Here is a 9922-nt window from a genome sequence, read left to right as displayed (position 1 = left end):
AATATCGAAATATAAATTTGAAACAAAAACCATCAAATGAATGACATTACCTCGACGATTTATTTTATTGTATGCCAACTTCCATAGGCAAGGTGTCATTCTCTGTGGCTTTGATGTAGTCTCTTCTAGACCATTGAAAAGATGTTTTTCGATAATTTGGTACTTATGATTTTTGTGTAGAGAGTGTCTATTCTCATCAAACACCTACTTTCTTAAACTTTTTTAATGATGAGATTTCGTCTTTGGACCGCAAACTAGACATGCAAATTTACCCTTTGTCTGAAGACATACAAGATCGTGTATAATTGGATTAAATGTGTTAACCTTGACATACTAAAAAAGAGGCGTCAAGAAGAGAACATAGCACAAAAATGTGTTAGCCCAGGGGCATCGTGTATTGTCCATACAAGCATTGCATGAAATTTAAATTATCTTTTTCCTATTGGTCTACAAATGTCATACATAGTAACCCCATTCCATAACACCACCAACTCGTTGATAAGGGGTTTAATATATACGTTGATATCTTTAACTTGGTACTTACCTAGTTGAATAAAAAAAAACATTACATAATTATTTTGACCATTTGATGGATTAGTACTAATAAATTAATTTAGATGACCACTAAATCAAAAAATACCCGAAACAATCAGTGTTAGCATTATGTTCTCTCTCTTTATGGATAACCAAGGATTGACACTGTTTGCTGCCAATGAAAGCTTGAGATTATGAGGTTCTTCTTTAAAGTGTGGCCATTTTTCCTCTATTTCCTTAAATGCTGAACCATCTGTAGGCATTCACATAATGTCATCTTGACTTATATTGTGTGCTTGGTAATCCATAAATTGTTTCAAGCTATTGCACTTGAATAATCGTTGCAGACGTAGAATAATGGGAATATGTCGAAGAACCTTGTGAGGCACCTTTTTTGTTAATCAATCTAATTGATATCTACTGATATGACAAGTAGGGCATTGTGTTGCAAATTCATGCTGTTTATGGTATATAATATGATCATTTGGACATGCATGTATTGTTTGATACTCCATTCCAATATTTTTCATAGTGGCAGAAAATTCTCAATACGAGCAAGGTAGAATGTTTGATGATGGTAACAAACACTCACCTATCAACCTATGACCAAAAATATAATTTCTTAATTTAAAGAATATTAATTGCTACAAGAACCCAATGTTAATTGTAAGGGAACTATGAGTAAAATAATGAAAGAAGATGGCATACCTTAACATATGTGTCATTGCTACATTGGATAAACCATTCATAACCTTGAAGTTCACCAATAGCAATACAACAAGAAGAAGAGTCATTTTGGAGCCTTCATATAGGAACTGGTGTGCCTTCTCAAGTAAAGGTACATCAAGCTCTGCATCATCATCATCATCATCATCATCATCATCATCTTGAGCATCGTGATCATTTTGATCATCGTGATCTTCATCATCCTGGTCTTCTTCCATGGTATCATTACCTTCTACTTCAATATTCACACCTCCATGTTCCCTCGTTTGGAAATCTGCATTCTCCGAATTGTCATGGTCCATAACATAAAACTTAGGGATGTTGACCTATATGAAAATGATGACCTTATATTAACCATGACCATGATGTCATCATCAAATCATGTCTTATGTAACTTATAAACTATTAAAATACATACCAATGGGAAATACTTGTTTCCCCCTTCAATGTGACCATGTTACCTATAATGTTGCTAAGCTATTGTGATTAGATATCTTTGAGTCTTTAAGCCCTTACACATTTTGCAAAGAAAATAAAATTTTCCATCACCTTTTATTTTTAAGTTAGAACACAGTCTAGCAATTGTCTCCCTATTTTTTTGTGCATTGATATTATTAGACATGGTCTTTCTTGAATGGAATGACTCGTTGGTGGAAGAAGGATGATTTTTTTGCAACGTACAGATGGAGTAGTAAGAGGAAGACACATATAAAAAGGAGTTAGGTCTCTGAAGCAAGTAGGAGTTAGGACATGTTGGAGTGGGGTCAGGCCAAGATATTTTGGAATCTTGAAGAACTTGTTAAAGGGTATCTAGAAAGGTGAAAATAAACAAGTATTTTTATAGCTACAAAGGGAGGAATCGAGAGCATTATAAATAATGAAGAAGAAACTTAAATCCATACAACTTCACCTCTATTTACAATTTGACCTTTCTGCAAGTGAAATATGACAATATACAAAATTTTCAATCACATTTTCACTTAAAAAAGAACACCAAATATACCTTTGCTACAATATCTTCTTCAAATTCTTCGCTATCAGATTCTTCAAAACTACAAGCTCCTATGCATAAAAAAGATGAGATGTACTAAGTAATTTTTGATGGGAAATATTTAAACAAATCAACTATCCAAAAAATAATTTATGAAATTCAGTTGCTTTATTATGTACTGAAGACTTCGGAAGATGTTCCCAAGTCTATCTATAGAATGCCTATCTGCATGGTTGTTTGCAAATAGTCTAGTATGGTGCCGCTTTTGAACAACAACAAATGTCATTGGGGCTAGTAATTTGGGTCAAGAGATGCACAAGCCTGTTGACACCACATAACTTTTAGTTCATATAGCATTCAGTTGTCTTCTTTAACAAAATCCAAAGAGAATACAAACAAACTAATGGCAATTGAATAGCAAGTACTATAGTGAGTATTAGGAAACTGACCTTACGAATAGCATCTAGTTCATAAAGTATTAGGAAAGTGACCTTGCTGATTAATTTAACATAGATTGGTGAACAAAAAATTTATAATAAAAATCTAATTTTTTTCCACACTTGTTCAAACCATATAATGAAATGACAAAAAATGAATTGTATACGAATCACTCCAAATCCTTAGCTTGTAATATGCTTCATAGATGAGATTGCATTATATGTTTTGAACAAGATGTGGAAAAAAATCAAATGACATAGATATAAGCATTTTCACACCATGAGTGAAGCAACAATTGCATAAAGCTTTATTGCAAAAAAATTGTCAATATTATTTACATCGTGCATACTTGTTTATATAATGCTTCAATTCCTAAACTAAGAAACTATAGCTAGTGTTCTAACCATGCATAAAAATAAAATTATAGTGTAGATGTATGAAATTATATGCATAACTACTCCTATACTAGTTTATAACTACTATGGAAGCACAACATTGTAATCACAATACCAAATCTAACTCCATAACTTAATCCCGATCCCACTACCCATCATCGACTCTCCATTATACCTTTGCTACTGCCAACTATAGTCTTATTCCATTCTGCTTGATGCTCTCTACAACTTGAACCACAACCCAGTGTTGTATTTTCAAGGGGAAACCCATGAAGGTTGGGGTTTCCTAAAAATGAGGAAGCCTCAAATGTTGCAAATTTTTTTCCCTGTGGTATTAATCCTAACAACATGTTGTTTGAAAGATTCAGTACTTCAAGGAAGGTTTGATTTGAAAATTCGAAAGGATTTTTTCCTAACAACTTGTTTTCTGAAAGATCTAGAGACTCTAAATGAGCCATGTTTGCCAAGGATTCAAAAATTGAACCACATAGCTGATTATTTGAGAAGTTGAGAGAAATTAAACCTTGGAGGACTCCCAATGCTGGAGGAATATTGCCTGAGAGGTTTTTATGTGAGAGATCCATGAACCTGTCTGCATAGATTATCTTCTCGTATGTTTGAACCCTTCCTTTTATCCAAATTCTTACTTCATCCTCGAACTTTGATTCATAAGGAGAGTCCAAATTTAAATTAGTGAAATAAGAGAAGGTAAGCCGTTCATCAATAATTTGAGATTGATTGACCATAGCATATAGCTTTGGATTGGGATGGATGAAGCTAAGAAAGTAGGCTTTGGATTACAACTTATCAAATTGGTTATCAATTTATGTTCCAAGTTTATGACATTACAACATTGGCATCAAAGACTGTTATGAGAACATTTCCTATTATTTGAATACAGTGTTAGTAACACAATCTTTAAGAGGCACAATCTTTTTCTACAATTAAAGACTTTATTGGAAAATAGCAATCATTACAAAAAATCCTCATCTGAGATTTAAAATACTACTTTGATGATAAGCCTAAGGCTTTTGTGACCTAGACCAACACACAAGCTGATGGAATAAGATGGTCACATAATAAGGAGAAGAAAGAGGATCAAAAGTTCAGAGTTACTAACTCGAAAAACTTAAAAATGATCCCTTTGAGGTCTTGTATGAGGGACTCTCATGCACATTAAAAACTACACATGCACCCATATAGGTAAAACTTCAAAAGATGAAAATAAAAAGCCTGCATGCAGTTTGGCAGGCACTCCATGTGGGAACTGTTAGTTAAATGACACAATTCCCATCAAAACATGAAAAATTACCTACTAATTATTAAGAAGCAACACTTTGAAAACAAAACTCAAGGGGCATATGGGAAAGTGATGAGAGGATTTCCATTACTAAGGGAAGCTGACTCTTTTCTCTCATCCATATTGGATCTAGCGGATGAGATCCAACTTTAGGATATGTCCTAAGGATTTCTACTTCTCATCCACTAAAGAAAAGTATGTTTCATAGTAACAACGTATGTCATTGGGTAAGCCAATAGAATTGCTAGAAGTCTTCACAATCTACTCCTTCCATGCTACAATGCTTTTGAATGATCTCTTTCAATGCCTTATCAATGGCTTCTCTTGCCTATTTGCCCTTGGATAGTTAAAAGCTTGATGGTGAGTGGAAGATACAAAACTCTACTATTGCTACTCTAATAAAAAGGTTAAGAAATGATGCCCACAACCATTTGTTGTCTGTTTCATAATCCTAAATATAATTAAAATTGGTTCATACAAACTTCCATTGTATTTACTTATTTTCAATGGTCCAATTTTGAAAAAGTTGCTCTTGGTTTGATTGAGAAGTTCAAGAGGGCATAAAGTGTTTTAAGCACTTTCTAACTCTCCAGAACACATCACAACCTGTTAGGCACTATTTGACACCCTACTATACTGATGCCCACCAAGATCTTGCTTGTAGTACTTTATGTTGCATCATGTCTATATATTCCATCTGCACATATTGAAATATAAAAAAAAATTAATGACAATGAAAATAATTGGATGACACACAACACAAAAAGACCTGATTCGGGGAAGACTCTCTGATAGTAGACAACTGAATACAGTAGATCTTTATTAGCTCCTACCTGGCCAAGGAAGAATACCTTATAAACAGTCTATACAAAAGCATGAGTAGAGAGTTAAAGAAGATTTTCTAGGCAAACAAAACAACATCCTTTCATTTTAAGATGATATATAAAGGAATTCTTCCAGAGAGGGGCCAACTCAGTTCATTTTGAGTTTGCTGGGTTTAACCCATAGGCATTAATACACCAAACTGGATCTCAAATAACCTTTACATCAGACCCAGATCCAGGGACTATGAGTGCCAAACTGATAACTTGTCTTCTTGTACAATCAAATCAACATATTAAAGACAAAAAGCCATTTGTACAAGGGTGATATTTACTCAAGCTTTCTTTGTTGCTAGATTCCTTTAGATAAAGATAGCTACTATAAAGAAGTGGATAGATTCACCCAAGAATCTCTCCTGTAAATGGAATTCCTTCTCAATTTTGGAAGGATAATTTCACAAATATTGTAATGTAAACTTCTAAAATTAGTTCATCTAGACACAAAACCAACAAATGTCTGCCTTCATAATCTATCTTCATAAGTCACACAATATGATCACATCCCCCTTATTTAATTAATTTTCTATATCCATTAGGAATGATTTTTGAATTTTTATGTGCATTGATGAATTTTTGTGTGCATTGACTCTTTTCTAACAAAATGAATATGTTGATAAATATTTTCTAACAGTGCCTTATCAACCATGAACATGGTTGTGAGGTAATATGTTTGGTGTCCAACCTCAACAAAAATTGGTTCTATAGAATAAGGGCAAAGCATAATTTCATAAGCTATGTCAACTTCTTCCCCTGCATGCTTCAAGAGGCTTGAAAATTATATTTGGAAAATAAATGTTGATGATAGTCCTCGTTAATTATAATTCACCTTTTCCTATTCTATTTAGAATAATATTTACTTGATTAGATCTAATCTGTTAGTATATCAAATAAGATTTGGGGACATTACATTGTGATAGAGGAGTGAATCTAAGTAAGAAAAAGACTAAAACTACACTAGCAACCAAAGTAGGTCATTGAGTTACAAGCTCAATCACAATCACAATCACAAGAAATAGCTCATGGATAGATGAATGAAAGGGGGTATATTTTTTGGATGATAATAGCTCACAGAGACTGCAAATTAGACTTCACAGTCCATCAAGCTTGAGTTCCCTTCTAACATCTCAATGTATCATACCTTGAATACATAGGATTAGCAACACATAGATCAACAAAATGGAGCAATTCCAATCGACAGATGAATAAGTTTAAGTTCATTTCCATCATCTTGGTGTATTAGCACTATTACAATTAATGTTGGATGATGAGGTTGGTGTGTTGGACAATGCTTGGATGGTAAAGGATGGCTAACGGTGACTGTTTGTCTGCTACTTTTGGCTATTTATCTATAGCTATGAATGGTAGGTAAGTGGGAGAAATTACTCTGCCAATAGTTTAGGATGCAGTAAATTTGTTAAAATTATTTTGATTTTTATTTAGAAGCTTAAAATGTGTCTAGTTTTAATTAGATAAATTGGGAGGGAGCTGAATTTTTATATTAAGTCATAATATGAAATAAAAATGAGCTCACAAGTAGCGAATTCAGGAAACTGAAAATTCAGTAATTAAACCTACCCTAAGATCACCACACTCTAATATTTTAAAAAATTCAAAAAACATAAACAAAAATAAAATCAAGAGTAAAATTAGAGGGAAGGGACTTTAACCTTTTGCAATATTGCTTCATCTTCCTCAAAATGTTCAAGAAAGAACATAGCAAAGAGACCAACATAGCAGAATCTAGATGAGCTCAATATTTTATCCATTATATATTTGTGAAACTACTATCAAGATTTGACTGTGTATTTTTTGAGTCAAACTCATTGACCTATATTACTAATAAGAATAGTTTGAGTGACAAAATCAAAATAGGAAAGTTAGCAGAAATCCTTATCTTTGCTCATTTTGCCTCAGCTATTCATCTTCCCCTATCCACACTACTTGAGGACAACTCTTTCAACATTTTTTTGGTTAATGTGGAGAGCTAATATATTATTATTAAATATCTAATCAGGAGTTCAAGAGGGAAAGAACCAATAAGAAAACCTTCTATCTTTGCTGAAATGCATCTTGAAAGATAATTTCTCTAGCATAAACTCTTTCTAACATTTTTATATAGAAACATAATAATCTTAAAAATCTTTAATTTAGCTTCTTTTTAGCTCCCTCATTAATCTCATCATAAACAAAACATATTCTAAAAGTGATGGAATCAGCTATAAGAAAATGCTTGAACTCATGGTTTAGAATCTCCAAATAAACTAACTACTTCAAAACCACTCTTTCAACATTATGTGAGGGTCTTCATGGTTATTTTTCACAAGAAAAATGGCATATATAATCCCCTCATTTTCTTCTTCAAAGGGCAGCAATAGTATAGTCTCTTAACCTATTCCTCAATACAAATTATTTAGGATGTTGTGCCAAATTAGCTACAATTATTTTTAACTATTTTATATGATGTATAAGATCAATTTAACTAATTCAACACAAGTAAGATATATAGACTACATTGAAAAGACCAAAAGATGCCCTTTAAAATTATTTATATGCATATTGTGGGACACCATGTTTGTTTGATGTAAATAGACAAGGAAATATATTCATTGCTTTGCAGGGCTTGCTCAAAGTTAGTGATGAGAAAGTCTCAGTTATAACTTCTCAAATCAAAGGAGAAAAAATGAGTTTGGTTATGGGCTTTCATTTATACTAATTGAAAGCTCAATACTTAATATCTTAATATCTCACTGTTGAGATAAATCCTTAAAAGGAGCAAGCGCTATGTTTGATGATTTGGTGTTTTCAGACTTGTTAATGCAGTTGTGGAAGGTAGTGATGGAAGTTTATATTTCTCAGATGCCAATTGCAAATAGCCATTCCATTTTGGAGTTTCTATAAGGAGAACCATATGTCCGCCTTCTCAAATATGACCCACAAACCAAAATGACAAGTGTGTTTCTTGATGGCCTTGGCTTTGCAAATGGAGTAGCTGTACCTCCATCTGAAGACAATGTGGCTATTTGTGAGTCTTGGAAGTAAGTTTTACATAATAAATATAATGGCATATTATAATAATTTATTTTATAATGGGTGTATGTACATACATTAATCTATTTTTTCTTGATAGCTTTTAGTTTTGACTATATGATTTATTTTTCATATCTATGATCTGTCATCAAAGATTGCAGAGAAAAACTTTGTTCAAAATGACCTAATGGGTGCCATGGCTAAGATTGAGCAAAAAATGGTAGAAAAATGTGATAAGTACCTTGATTCCTTGCCTCTTCCTCAATTTTTGCCCCTTCTCCTAAATTGCTTGTGCAACTCCCCCACACACAGTCCGTAGAATGTTTGAAACTAGGGGAGATGAGAAAGATAGGAGCAAAGGCTTAGTGAATAGAGGCAAAGATATAATTTCAAGACTAGATATAGATTCTGTTGACCTCATTGCCCAAGCATATTCAGATCCAAATTGAGATGCGCATGCCCTACGAGCCATATACCTCCCACCATCTGCATGCACCAACAAGCGCTAATCTACTGCCTCTTAATTTAACAAAACAATGAAATGGGTGGTCGAAACCCTTTTTCATTTTAACATGTTCAACTAAGTGTTGGTCAAAATTTTGACCAAGACGGGCATGGATTTAAAAAAAAAGAGATTTTTCCTTCCATATTCTGACCAATCTAAAACATTTTAATAGATGGTCAAAAATTTTGGTTGAAAAATGACCTCAAATGTACTAGTGTGTTGCATGTAAATTTGAGATTGTCATTAAAGAATATGTTCTCAAAGATGGATTAGAGAAGAGAATAATGTATCTCATCAAGTTGCAAGAAGAAAGGGAAGAGATGGTTGAAAAAATCATTGAACACCAATGAAGGATAAAGAAGTTATTTGATAAAAGGTCAAGGCCTAGAAAATTCATGGAAGGTGATCTAGTATTGCTATGAGACAAGAGACATCAATCAAGAGGTATGCAGTCAAAATTTTAATCTTTATGGAAAGGGCCATTTTAGATCATACAAGCAAATCATAATAACTCTTTCAAAATTGGCATATCTCACTAGAGAAACCCTACCATGTTCTTATAATGGACAAGATTTGAAGTTGTATCAAATGGAAATTGAAAGTAGGTAACCCCTACATAGTAGCTAGATATGTAGGTTTTTCATCCATGCAATTTACTTTAGTTTAGTTGCTTTTTTTCCTAGGTAGTTGGTTGTTATTTTTTTTGTTTATTCTATTCTTTTTTTTTTCAAGTTGTCACCTTTTGTGTAGAACTAGAGATTTCTAGAGTTCTTTCAAGAATTATCATATGTAAATCTCTAGATAGAGCCAGTTGTTGCCCAAGTTTCAACTCATATCTTTTTCTCTAGGGTTTTGAGTCAAGTGTCAATGTCTTGAGTTTGAGTCTAGATTTCCTATAGGATGATCTTTCTTCTTATCATTCCTTTGAGTCAACCTAATTCAGGAATCATATGAGCAAAGCATCAATCCAAAGCTAGGTGATTAGGGTTTGGAGGGTTTGTTATGCATTATCTTGATGAGAAGAAGGTCTTGATATTCTACTAATTCATATTTCCTTGTTCCTAATCATGTCAAAGAAAAAGATTCATGTTGAGAAGTGATTCTTTATGAACACATTTCTAAATC

The sequence above is a fragment of the Cupressus sempervirens genome, chromosome 7 (genome assembly GCF_028749045.1).
Source record: "Cupressus sempervirens isolate cs-2001-9-10 chromosome 7, ASM2874904v1, whole genome shotgun sequence".
Classification (NCBI taxonomy): Eukaryota; Viridiplantae; Streptophyta; class Pinopsida; order Cupressales; family Cupressaceae; genus Cupressus; species Cupressus sempervirens.
Note: the sequence above shows the minus strand (reverse complement) of the source record.